The following is a 13,882-nucleotide window of genomic DNA, read 5'->3' as shown; positions in this document are numbered from 1 at the left end:
GATAATGGAGATTTTGAATCTCTGCGTACACTTTTGGACACTGGACACTTGTGGATTGTGTGCGGCCCACTGATATCTGAGCGCTATGTGACACGCTCGATGGCACAGCTGCCTGTGACCAAAGTGACGAGAGGATAATGGAGATTTTGAATCTCTGCGTACACTTGTGGACAGTGGACACTTGTGTATTGTGTGCGGCCCACTGATATCTGAGCGCTATGTGACACGCTCGATGGCACAGCTGCCTGTGACCAAAGTGACGAGAGGATAATGGAGATTTTGAATCTCTGCGTACACTTTTGGACACTGGACACTTGTGGATTGTGTGCGGCCCACTGATATCTGAGCGCTATGTGACACGCTCGATGGCACAGCTGCCTGTGACCAAAGTGACGAGAGGATAATGGAGATTTTGAATCTCTGCGTACACTTTTGGACAGTGGACACTTGTGTATTGTGTGCGGCCCACTGATATCTGAGCGCTATGTGACACGCTCGATGGCACAGCTGCCTGTGACCAAAGTGACGAGAGGATAATGGAGATTTTGAATCTCTGCGTACACTTTTGGACACTGGACACTTGTGGATTGTGTGCGGCCCACTGATATCTGAGCGCTATGTGACACGCTCGATGGCACAGCTGCCTGTGACCAAAGTGACGAGAGGATAAGGGAGATTGGATTGCTTTTAAAAAAGCAGTTTGCGGAGCAGTGGGTAAACAGCAATGCCAGCGTGTCAGGAAGCCTTAGAAGGCAGCCCAACAACCAACACCACTGATACACCACAATATAGCCTCCCCTTGCACTGCACACACAGTGACTTGTGTGTTGTGCAGGCCAAATCGCTAGCAGCAGAAGCAGTTCTTTTGTCTTCTTCCCTGCCTAACGCTGTCCCTACAGAATCAGCAGCAACCTCTCCCTATACTAAGATCGGCAGAAGTCAGATGGCGGTCGGCGTGCACGCCCTTTTATACCCCCTGTGACGCCCACCAAAGCAAGCCAATCACTTGCATGCCCTTCTGAAAGATGGTGGTGACCCGTGCCTATGTCATCGCGTTGCCCACAGTGTCCGTGGATCCTGATTGGCTGAAAAAGAGCGCAAAACAAACTTTTGAAACGCGACTTTGGCGCGTAAGTCGCCGACCTCATGGACGACCTCATCCTAGGGTCGGGTTTCGTTTCATGAAACCCGACTTTGCCAAAAGTCGGCGACTTTTGAATTTTTTCGACCCGTTTCGCTCAACTCTAGTAGCCACCTTTTGCTTTGATTACTGCTTTGCACACTCTTGGCACACTCAATGTTTTTAATTTTTCTTTATTGCATTTTTGTAGGTAGGAGTGACAGAAAAAACATTTTTTGCTTTTCATTACAGCATCTTGTGTATGGGATAGGTAATTTTATATTTTGATAGACCTGACTTTTTCGAGACTCTACGATGTTAAATATCAGCACTTTTTTTTATTTCTTATGGGAGTGATTTTGCATTTTTGCTTTAATTTTTTTTATTTTTGCATCTCTTCCAGGTACTTTTAATTTGGGGATGGCTTTATCAAACACTACTGTGTACAAGAAAGTAATTAACTTCAGCGTAGCAAAGCAACTCTTTTGTAATTATTTCTGTAGTAAGCCAGCCATGATGGAGTTGCTGTATGGAAAACATCTGTATCGAAATCATAAGCTTCCATACATTATCTCCATTCTAGTCATTCCTATAGTGATACTGCTAGATTGGAGGTGCTGTATGGAGGATGTCCTATAGACACCACTGTGTGCACAGAAATCATGAGCCTCCATACATTATCTCCATTCTAGTCATTCCTATAGTGATACCGCTAGATTGGAGGTGCTGTATGGAGGATGTCCAATAGACACCACTGTGTGCACAGAAATCATGAGCCTCCATACATTATCTCCATTCTAGTCATTCCTATAGTGATACCGCTAGATTGGAGGTGCTGTATGGAGGATGTCCTATAGACACCACTGTGTGCACAGAAATCATGAGCCTCCATACATTATCTCCATTCTAGTCATTCCTATAGTGATACCGCTAGATTGGAGGTGCTGTATGGAGGATGTTCTATAGACACCACTGTGTGCACAGAAATCATCAGCCTCCATACATTATCTCCATTCTAGTCATTCCTATAGTGATACCGCTAGATTGGAGGTGCTGTATGGAGGATGTCCTATAGACACCACTGTGTGCACAGAAATCATGAGCCTCCATACATTATCTCCATTCTAGTCATTCCTATAGTGATACCGCTAGATTGGAGGTGCTGTATGGAGGATGTCCAATAGACACCACTGTGTGCACAGAAATCATGAACCTCCATACATTATCTCCATTCTAGTCATTCCTATAGTGATACCGCTAGATTACAGTTGCTGTATGGAAGGCGTATTATAGACACCACTGTGTGCACAGAAATCATGAGCTTCCATACATCTTCTCCATTCTAGTCATTCCTATAGTGATACCGCTAGATTAGAGTTGCTGCATGGAAGGCGTACTATAGACACCACTGTGTGCACTGAAATCATGAGCCTCCATACATCTTCTCCATACTAGTCATTAGCGAGCCAGCTAGATTGGAGCAATCGTCTTTTCTCTTTTTTCGTGGCGCTCTATGTTCTGCTTCCATAGCACACCATATTCTAGAAATGATTGCCTACAAAAGCATTGCTTCATGGGTAGAAGTCCGCGTCTCCAGGACGGTACCAGATATGTGTGGTTTTGTAATACGAGTCTGATGGGCTCTGCTGATTTTATGTATCTGACCACCTCAGCATTGAGATCTATTTAGTAAACCACAGTGTGACTCCACCAGCAGAAGAGAGACCCCATGTTTGAACTCCAGTTAAGAAGAGGTTGTTAATGATTACAAAAACTTAGCTGCTCGGTTCCGTTCTGCGTATGGCTTCTGCTGCGGCTGGCTACCTGCTATGTTCTAGTTCCCCTGCACAGTACTTGGCTAGGATTGTCTTTGTGGAGGTCGCATTTGTAAATGAGCCAAGCGCTGCTCCCACTATCTGAAAGTGATTGGATATTGTAGCTGCCCCACAGAAATAATTATGACTTCTCCATAAACATGCACAGAGTAAAATGATGTAACCTTTCTAAGGTTGTAATGTGGCCGGACGGATCGGAACCACTTTTATTGAAATGCTTAGGAAAACAATAAGAAATGAATAAGAGCAGAGGAAGCCTCATCTTTTCTTCCTGCGAATTTTGGTCTTTATATTTTCCTTCAGCATTGTGGTCTTCAGTTTCTTCAGTTTGGGACGCTTGGCCATCTTTATTTCCTTTAGAATTTTCCGCTTCCTTTCTTGTTTTGCTGGTTTCGCTTGCTTATACTCTTCTGACTTTTTCACATTTTTATCCTCTCTTTTGGAGGTCCCTTCAGTTGTCTTCTGAAGTTTCTCTGTCTTTCGTGATGATTTATTGTCTTTTTTCGATGTCTCGCCATCTTTTTTCTTCTTGTGGTCACCTTTAGCTTTCTTTTTTAATGCCAGGCCTTGAAATGTCTTCTTTCTCCAAGTATAGCTGTCATCATCATCGCTGTTATCACTATCCTCATCCTCTTTTTCTGTTCTCCAAAATGTTCTTAGTGGTGCTCTTCTGAAAGGAACTGCTATATAAAGTACAGTGGTTAGTTTTACAGGTATATGTAAAGCAGAGCCCCCCACCTTTGTTTTAAAGGATTGGTCCATAATCACAACTTAAGATAAGTGTCTGATAAGTGGGAATCCACTGGTTAGGGAGATGGGTGTCATGTGTGACCTGTTTGCATTTGGTTGCTGCTACACTAGTGTCTTTGTGATGGATGAAGATAGCTGAGCTATATACATGACTGTCAAGGATCGCAGTCTGGGAGGTCCCACAGATCCACCCGCTGTTATCTTTGGAGCAAACAGCTCTATGCTGCCCCCTATCGCTTGGACAATTATGCGACTGACCGGCAATCAACAGAGGAGGCCGCAGGCTGTTTCCACTAATGGGAAGCTGACAGTGAGCATATGGTGTATATATACCTCCGACTCCAACTCATGGAATATATGTATTTACCCCTGTTACGGTCACTGTGGACCCCACGACAACTCGCTGCCACCAACAGTCGTGTTTTACAGGCTGACTGGAGGCCTGGTTCTGGTAGTGTAAGGCTTTGGTAAGCAGGTTACAGAACAAATGGAAGAGAACTATTAACATTTATATAAAGGGGACAAAACAATACAGCATATACAGTTACATACAATGAATAAAACTTAAGAAACTTATTGCGCTGATCAAAGATTTGATTTGGCCTAGTGAAGGAGAACGCTTGAAATGAAAGACGTCCAGCGAGTGAAAATCACGCATGCACTGATATGTACAGTTGAAACCAGAAGTTTCCATACACTATATAAAAAGACACATCTGCATGTTTCTCTCAATCTCTGACATGAAGTCAGAATAAACCTTTCCCGTTTTAGGTGAATTAGGATTACCATAATTATTAACCCCTTCGCGACCCAGCCTGTTTTCACCTTTCTGACCAGGCCAATTTTTACAATTCTGACCACTGTCCCTTTATGAAGTTATAACTCTGAAATTCTTCAATGGATCCCACTGATTCTGAGATTTTCTTGTGACATATTGTACTTTATGGTAGCAGTAAAATTTCTTCGATATGACTGGCGTTCATTTGTGAAAAAAACTGAAATTTGGCAAAAATTTCACTATTTTACAACTTTTAATTTTTATGCCCTTAAATTGGAGAGTCCTATCACGCAAAATGGTTAATAAATAACATTTCCCAAATGTCTACTTTACATCAGCACAATTTTTGGAACCAAATTTTTTTTTCGTTGGGAAGTTATAGGGGTTAAGAGTTTACCTGCGATTTCTCATTTTTTTTCAACAAATTTTACAAAACCATTTTTTTAGGGACCACCTCACATTTGAAGTCACTTTGAGGGGTCTATATGAAAGAAAATACCCAAAAGTGACACCATTCTAAAAACTCCACTCCTCGAGGTGCTCAAAACCACATTCAAGAATGAACCCTTCTGGTGCTTCACAGGAATTTTTGGAATGTGGAAGAAAAAATAAACATTTACTTTTCTTTCACAAAAACTTTAATTTAGACCTAATTTTTTTTTACTTTCGCAAGGGTAACAGGAGAAAATGGACTATACATTTTGTTGTGCAATTTCTCCTGAGCATGCAGCTTTATTCTTTGGGTCAGTACGATGAAACAGTACGAAGATTACAGTGATACCTAATTTATATCATTTTTTATGTTTCGGTGATTTTACACAATAAAAACTATTTTATTGGAAAAATATTATTTTTGTATCACTTTATTCTGAGAGCTAAAACTATTTTTCTGATGGAGCTGTATGGCGGTTTGTTTTTTTTCGGGACAAGATGACGTTTTCAGCGGTACCATCATTTTTATTTACATCCGTCTTCTTGATCGCGTTTTATTGCACTTTTTGTTTGGTATGATGTTTTTTATTTTTTACGGTGTTTACTGAAGGGGTTAGCTAGTTTTATAGAGCGGGTCGTAATGGACGCGTTGGTACCAAATATGTGTACTTTTATTTATTTATTTATTTTTTATTTACATGTATTTATTGCTAAACTATTTAATTTTTTTTATTTGGGGATTTTTTAAAAAAAAATTTTACATTATAAAAGTTTTTTTTTTTTTTTTTAACTTTGTTACATTGTCCCAGTATGGGACATTACTATATAATGTCAGATCGCTGATCTGACACTTAGCACTGCTGAGTGTCAGAGCAGTGATCTGACAGGCAGGGAAGGAGGCATGCCGACGCAAGCCACCTCCCTGCAGGATCCGGTTGGTCCCCGTGGCCATCTTGGTGCTGGGGGTCTCCATGGAGACCACCAGAATGACACAATCACATTGTGTTATTCTGATGAATGCGCGCAGGGAGCCCCCTCCCTGCACGATGCTTCTCTATGCTGCTGTCACTGACAGCAGCATCAGAGAGGTTAAATGCTCATGATTGGTGCTAGAGCAGATCGTGAGCGTTGCTGAGGGGTGTCTGCTATCACATACAGCTGATACTCGCACCTGATCGCCGCGGTGATCGTGCTGCCGTACACTAGAACTGCTTCGGGAAGAAATGCAATTCTCGCAGAACAGTACTAGTACGGTGAAGGTCGTGAAGGGGTTAATATTTGATAAATTCCACAATAATGAGAGAGAAAATGTTGTAATTCATTTTTAGTACTGCAAAGTCAAACGTTTACAAACGCTAAGATTACTATGTCTTTAAACGATTCTGGACCACCCATATGATGGCATCATGTGTATGGAAGCTTTTGGCAACATTTGAGTTAGAGACACACGTGTGGATGCATTTTAATGCACACCTAAAACACAATGCATCTTTGTTTAGCTTCATGGGAAAGTCTCAAGAAATCATCCAAGATACCAGGAAGAGAATTGTGGACTTGCACAAGTCTGGCTCATCCCTGGGTGCAAATTTTAAGATACCTGAAGGTGCCTTGTTCATCTGTATAAATAATTATATGCAAGTGCAAACAAGATGGGAATGTCCAGCCATCATACCGCTCAGGAAGGAGATGGGTTCTGTGTCCCAGAGATGAATGTGCTTTGGTCTGACATGTGCATATCAACCCAAGGAGAAAAGCAAAAGACCTTGTGAAGGTGATGGCGGAAGCATGTAAGATTGTGCCAATATCCACAGTGAAACGAGTACTATATCAACACTCTGCCAGAAAGAAGCCATTACTCCAAAAAAAACATAAAAAAGCCAGACTAATGTTTGCAAATGCACACAGGAACAAAGACCTTAATTTTTTCAGACATGTCCTGTGGTCTGATGAAACTAAAGTGGAACTTTTTGGGCATAATGACCACCATTATGTTTGGAGGAAAAAGGGAGAAGCTTAGAAGACAAAGAACACCATCCCAACTGTGAGACACGGGGGTGGCCGCATTATGTTGTGGGGTTGTTTTGCTGCAGGAGGGACTGGTGCACTTCACAAAATAGATGACATCATAAGAAAAAATTATGTGGCAATACTGAAGCAACATCTCAAGACATCAGCCAGGAAGTTAAAGCTTGGGTGGAAATGGGTCTTCCAAATGGACAATGACCCGAAGCACACTGCCAAAATGGTAACAAAATGGCTTAAGGATAACAAAGTCAATGTTTCGGAGCAAACGTCAAAAAGCACTGATCTCAATCCTATTTAAAATTTATGGGCAAAGCTGAAAAGGCCGGTGCGAGCAAGGCGGCCTACAAACCTGGATCAGTCACCCCAGTTTTGTCAGGAGGAATGGACCCAAATTTGGACCAACTATTGTGAGAAGCTTCAGGAAGGATATCCCAAACGGTTCACCCAAGTCATTCATTTTAAGGGCAATGGTACCAAATACTAATGAAATGTATATGTAAACTTTTGACCTTGCAGTGAGAAAAATGCCTTAAAACATTCTATTTCTCATTATTCTGGCATTTGGCAAATATTAATAATTATGGTAATCCTAATTGACCTAAAATGGGAAAGGTTTATTCTGATTTCATGTCAGATATTGAGAAAAACATGCAGATGTGTATTTTTATATAGTGTATGTAGACTTCTGGTTCCAACTGTATCTCTCTACATTGGACACAGATCGTAATATGTCTTGACCTTTTATCAGCACCTGAATTACATCCTTCCCCAGTGATGACGTCCCGTGGGCCGGGTTGTCAGATGTTCTCAGCCCTTCATGATTTTATGAAATTCCCAACTTATGCGATCACTTCACTTCTGATGATTGCACGCCCATCCTTTTGTTTTCAGCGTAGATTAGCCACTGCTAGAGGAGTCTGTTGACAGCGCTCTCCATTGAAAAAACAAGATTGCTGAGCCGAGTGCTTGTGTGTATGGAGGAATCAGGAGAGGTATCTCTCAAACTAACAATTAACTAATAATACAATGTAATTAGCTCAAAATAATTAATAGAACAAGTGGTTTCTCCAAAATTCAGTATAAAATGCCACTTTTACTGACTACTCCATTCTCAGTATTATTCTCCCCTTTAGTAGCAGAGCCCCTCTGGCTGTTATAACCTGCGGCAGACACGTTACAAGTGCTTCTCGATAAATTAGAATATCATCAAAAAGTTAAATTCAGTTCTTCAGTACAAAAAGTGAAACTCATATATTATGTAGTCATTACAGAGTGATCTATTTCAAGTGTTTATTTCTGTTACTGTTGATGATCATGGCTTACAGCCAATGAAAACCCAAAAGTCATTATCTCAGTAAATTAGAATACTTTTATAACACCAGCTTGAAAAATTATTTTAAAATCCGAAATGTTGGCCTACTGAAATGCATGTTCAGTAAATGCACTCAATACCTGGTTGGGGCTCCTTTTGCAGCAATTACTGCATCAATGTGGCGTGGCATGGGGATGATCAGCTTGTGGCACTGCTGAGGTGTTATGGAAGCCCAGGTTGCTTTGATAACAGCCTTCAGCTCGTCTGCATTGTTGGGTCTGGTGTCTCTCATCTTCCTCTTGACAATACCCCATAGATTCTCTATTGGGTTAAGGTCAGGCGAGTTTGCTGGCCAATCAAGAACAGTAATACTGTTTGTTTGTAAACCAGGTAGTGGTACTTTAGGCAGTATGAACAGGTGCCAAGTCCTGCTGGAGAATGAAATTTCCATCTACAAAAGGCTTGTCGGCAGGGGAATCTTGAAGTGCTCTAAAATTTCCTGGTAGACGGCTGTGCTGACTTTGGTCCTGATAACACACAGTGGACCTACACCAGCAGATGATATGGCTCCCCAAACCATCACTGATTGTGGAAAGTTCACAATAAACCTCAAGCAACATGGATTGTGTGCCTCTCATCTCTTCCTCCAGACTCTGGGACCTTGATTTCCATATGGAATTCAAAATGTACTTTCATCTGAAAACAACACCTTGGACCACTGAGCCACAGTCCAGTTCTTTTTCTCCTTGGCCCAGGTAAGAGGCTTCTGGTGTAGTCTATTGGTCATGAGTGGCTTGACACAAGGAATGTGACACTTGTAGCCCATGTCCTGGATACATCTGTATGTGGTGGCTCTTGAAGCAATGACCTCAGCAGCAGTCCACTCCTTGTGAATCTCCCCCAGATTTTTGAATGGCCTTTTCTTAACAATCCTTTCAAGGCTGCGGTTATCCCAGTTGCTTGTGCACCTTCTTCCACTCAACTTTCCATTAATATGCTTGGATACAGCACTCTGTGAACAGCCAGCTTCTTTAGCAATGACCTTTTGTGGCTTATCCTCCTTGTGGAGTGTGTCAATGACTGCCTTCTGAGCATCTGTCAAGTCAGCAGTCTTCCCCATGATTGTGGAGCCTACTGAAACAGGCTACGAGGCCTTTTTAAACGTTTAGGAAGCCTTTGTAGTTTTTTTTTAGTTATTTATTCTAATATACTGAGATAATGACTTTTGGGTTTTCATTGGCTGTAAGCCATAGTCATCAACATTAACAGAAATAAACACATGAAATAGATCACTGTTTGTAATGACTATATATAATGAGTTTCACTTTTTGTATTGAAGAACTGAAATAAATTAACTTTTTGATGATATTCTAATTTAGTGAGAAGCACTTGTACATAGCAAGACACCGGCTTCTGGCAGCGTTCCAGAGGAATCTAATTCCTCACAGGCAATGGCCTCCTGATTGTTATATCTACTGTGGCTTTTCATCTTTCATCACTGTCAGTTAATCGGGTTCAGCTTGATTCTTTTTAAATGAAAGATCGAGCTGCTTGTACTGGACTGATGTGGCGGTGACCATGTCCCACCATGTCCCCTCCTCCCTTTACAGACAGAAGAATAATCCATTCTATGAACATCCCGAGCCCAAAAGCCTTACCGTTCCTGTTCTATATATTATTGCCGCATCCACTGGGTGCGAGCAAAAGTAGAATTGTGCAAAATAAAATTGAATCAAATTAATTTGCTTAATCCCCCAGTCCTATATGGATTTTTTTTCTAATTTCACACAACCGTTTTGAGAACCATGGTGTCCTAATGTTACCTGGAGTTGTCTTGTATGTAGGTAAACCAGCCTCCACATCTTCTAACTGTGGCTTAAAACACCGTCTTCGTGAAAACAGACCTTCTTCAAGATCGGCATATTCATCCTTGTGTCTGCAACTAAATTATAAAAGTGATGAGATGCCCCATCATAAAGCATGATGGCTATTGCCATCAGACACTGCACTGAGAAGAACTTACTAGATATAAAAGAAAAGAAACAGTCCAGCAATCACAGCCGCCAATATGAAGAACGTTCCTGCAACAACCACTCGGGCCAAGGTTGGATGTCCGGGGATCACTGCAAGAGAAAAACCGTGTAATTGGGGTAAGAGAAGCAGAATCCATGACCTGGAAAACAGTCTTTCATGAATTCTACATGGGGTATATACAAAAATCAGACTAACCCCAAGCTTGGCGAAATGTGCATTGGGTGTGGTGACCAAACTGGACTCCTGGTCACCAGCATCATAATTGGTATATCAGTCTCTTACCTTTTTCCTTTTTTTTTCACAAAGAGGACCTGTCACCAGGTAAAAAATGGCCACTTTTTGTTTTTATTTTATTCCCACTGTTCCCCTTGGTATATCGTTGATTCTTTTTCTGTAAATCTACCATATGGTCTTTTTTATAGTCTTTACAGAGGTAAAGTGTTTTGCATGGACCTCAGGGGCGTGTCTTTAGGCTGCTCTGCATTATATTAACCTGTGAACCACGCCCCCTTGTAAAGACGATAAAAATTAGTATTAAAATTAAAAAGAGCCCATACAAACTTATGCATTCAGAGATGCCAAATAAAATATTTAAAAAATAGTTTAGTTTATCTGTTTTACGCAAAAAATGGCTATATATGAACTCAATATTTTTCTTTTTACATTATTATTGGTCCTCCTTAGGGAACTGAACCTGTGATCACTTTCACTTGTGCTTTAATATTGTAATATTGCAGTGTATTGTAAAATCACCAAACTACTATAAAGCCTAGACACAAGCTAGGCCGACATGGTTGTACAAACATGGCAGACATACCGTAGATGTCTTCAGTGCCATCTGCACTCCACAATCACCTTCCCACCATTTCCAACCTCTTAAATACATTTGTCACAATTGTATAAAAGTTTAAGCTGCAATGATCAGAGCTTGCTGCAATCCCAGCAGTACGACTCAGGAGCTGGCTGTAAAACACAGCCGACAGCCGTCCGGATACACATGCATGTCGAATGCTGCAAACTGAGACTTGGGGGAGACGGAGCTCCCCAGGCGCAGTGGCCCCAGCACTTGCCTGAGGTTGCCAGGTGCTGCCCTGGTCTATAACTTCCCTTTCAGGTGTAAGCTGGGCCTAGAAGTTTCAATCATAGTCAGACATATTGGATGCAATGACCTAATAAACCGTTGAGTATATGGCACTATAAAAAGATGGAGATTGCAGACAAACAATATTTACCTTTATTCCAGCATCGCTTGACCAGTTTGTGATAATGGGAAGTTGCTGTAGATCCTTTGAAAATACAGAAATATTAGTTAACTAGCTGAAGAGCCCGGCGCTGCCCGGGCATAGTAACTAACTGTGGTTAGTTATAGCAAATTATAATTATCCTCCATCCCATAGTCCCGTGCCCATATACCCATCATACATATCCATGATCCCATAGGCCCGTGCCCATATACCCATCATACATATCCTCCATCCCATAGGCGAGTGCCCATATACCCATCACACATCCTCCAGCCCATAGTCCCATGCCCACATACCCATCACACTTCCTTCATCCCATAGTCCCATGCCCATATACCCATCATACATATTCGCCATCCCATAGTCGAGTGCCCATATACCCATCATACATATCCTCCATCCCATAGTCCCATGCTCATATGCCCATCACACATCCTCCATCCCATAGGCCCATGCGCATATACCTATCATGCATATCCTCCATCCCATAGTCCCGTGCCCATATACCCATCATACATATCCGCCATCCCATAGTCCCGTGCCCATATACCCGTCATACATATCTTCCATCCCATAGTCCAGTGCCCATATACCCATCACACATCCTCCATTCCGTAGTCAACCATTATGACATCATAATGAGCGGCAGGGCTTGCAACCTATGATGACATCAGCGTCGCCATGCGCCATGGCAACCATTATGACATCATAATGAGGGGTGGGGCTTGACGCGCACACACTGTTTCCCCTGTATGTAAATAGTGGCATTATGACATCATAATGAGGGGCGGGGCTTGACACGCGCACACTTTTTCCCCAGTATGTAGACAGGGGCAAAATTGTTTGGTGAATTGGAACGCGCGGGGTTAAAATTTCGCGTCACAACATAGCCTAGGACGCTCTCGGGGTCCAGACATGTGACTGTGCCAAATTTTGTGGCTGCAGCTGCGACGGTGCGGATGCCTATCCCGGACATACACACCCACATACATACACACACACACACATACATACACACACTTGAGCTTTATATATTAGATTGGACGGTAGGACCCAGCAAGACGATTAAAAATATGGGACAGTAGTTTTGCCAAATTATGTCTCAGGGATTATGAAAAAAAGCAATTCAAAATACCCATTTGTTATCGCTGCATTTGTAAAAGTTCGATCTATCAAAATCTAAACTTAATTTATCTGATCAGTAGACAGCATAATGAGAAAAAAAAATCGAAATCGCCAGAATAAAAATTTTTGGCAGCCGCAACATTGCAATAAAAGGCGACAAAAAAAGAAACCTAGTATCTACCCCAAAATGGTATCAGTAAAAATATCAACTCAGGGCGCAAAAAGTAAGCCTTCACCCAGCCTAATGAGGGTTACCCCAAAATATGTGAATATTTGGAAAAGTACTTACCTGCTGGGGTCGTATGCGTGGGCAAGGAATCATGGCGCTGGTTGATGAGAGGCGCGCCTTCCACAGATGCTAATAGCAAACTCACGATTAGAAGAAATCGAAAGAGCATTTTAGCTTGAAGAAATATCGCTGAATGTGTAACACACAGGGAGTTATCGCTGAATGTGTAACACACAGGGAGTTATTGCTGAATGTGTAACACACAGGGAGTTATCGCTGAATGTGCAACACACAGGGAGTTATCGCTGAATGTGTAACACACAGGGAGTTATCGCTGAATGTGCAACACACAGGGAGTTATCGCTGAATGTGTAACACACAGGGAGTTATCGCTGAATGTGCAACACACAGGGAGTTATCTCTGAATGTGAAACACACAGGGAGTCTTGTTAGACAAAGCCTCTTCCTGCAGCGTCACTCCATATAACCACACATTCCGTGATGTCACAATGGAGATCTCACTGTGACATCACGAGGAGCGGAACACCAGTGATGTCACAATGGGTCCGATAACTGCAACTACTCAACATGGAGCAGCTCCATTCATCTATATATGATTAATATAATATTAATGTACGCTGCCCGGGCATAGTAACTAGCTGTGGTTATAGAAAATTATAATTATCCTCCATCCCATAGACCCGTGCCCATATACCCATCATTCATATCCACAATCCCATAGGCCCATGCCCATATACCCATCATACATATCCTCCATCCCATAATCGAGTGCCCATATACCCATCACACATCCTCCATCCCATAGTCCCATGCCCCTATACCCATCACACATCCTCCATCCCATAGTCCCGTGCCCATATACCCATCATACATATTTGCCATCCCATAGTTGAGTGCCCATATACCTATCACACATCCTTCTTCTCACAGTCCCGTGCCCATATACCCATCATACATATCCTTCATCCCATAGTCCC

General features: G+C 42.0%; 1 long non-coding RNA gene across 1 annotated transcript; it reads right to left on the bottom strand.

Moving 5' to 3' along the window:
- Positions 1 to 3,569: 3,569 nt before the first annotated feature.
- On the bottom strand, positions 3,570 to 10,560 carry LOC141101025 (uncharacterized). Its single transcript, XR_012234855.1, has 3 exons — positions 10,276 to 10,560; positions 10,076 to 10,194; positions 3,570 to 3,638 (listed from the first exon to the last, which is right to left on the bottom strand). It is a non-coding gene; the product is annotated as an uncharacterized lncRNA (long non-coding RNA).
- Positions 10,561 to 13,882: the final 3,322 nt, after the last annotated feature.

This window comes from Dendrobates tinctorius, unplaced genomic scaffold, assembly GCF_039654945.1.
Source record: "Dendrobates tinctorius isolate UK_male_01 unplaced genomic scaffold, ASM3965494v1 ptg000113l, whole genome shotgun sequence".
NCBI classification, from domain to species: Eukaryota; Metazoa; Chordata; class Amphibia; order Anura; family Dendrobatidae; genus Dendrobates; species Dendrobates tinctorius.
The sequence above is the reverse complement of the archived record's forward strand: the minus strand, read 5'-3'. Positions and strand labels throughout refer to the sequence as shown.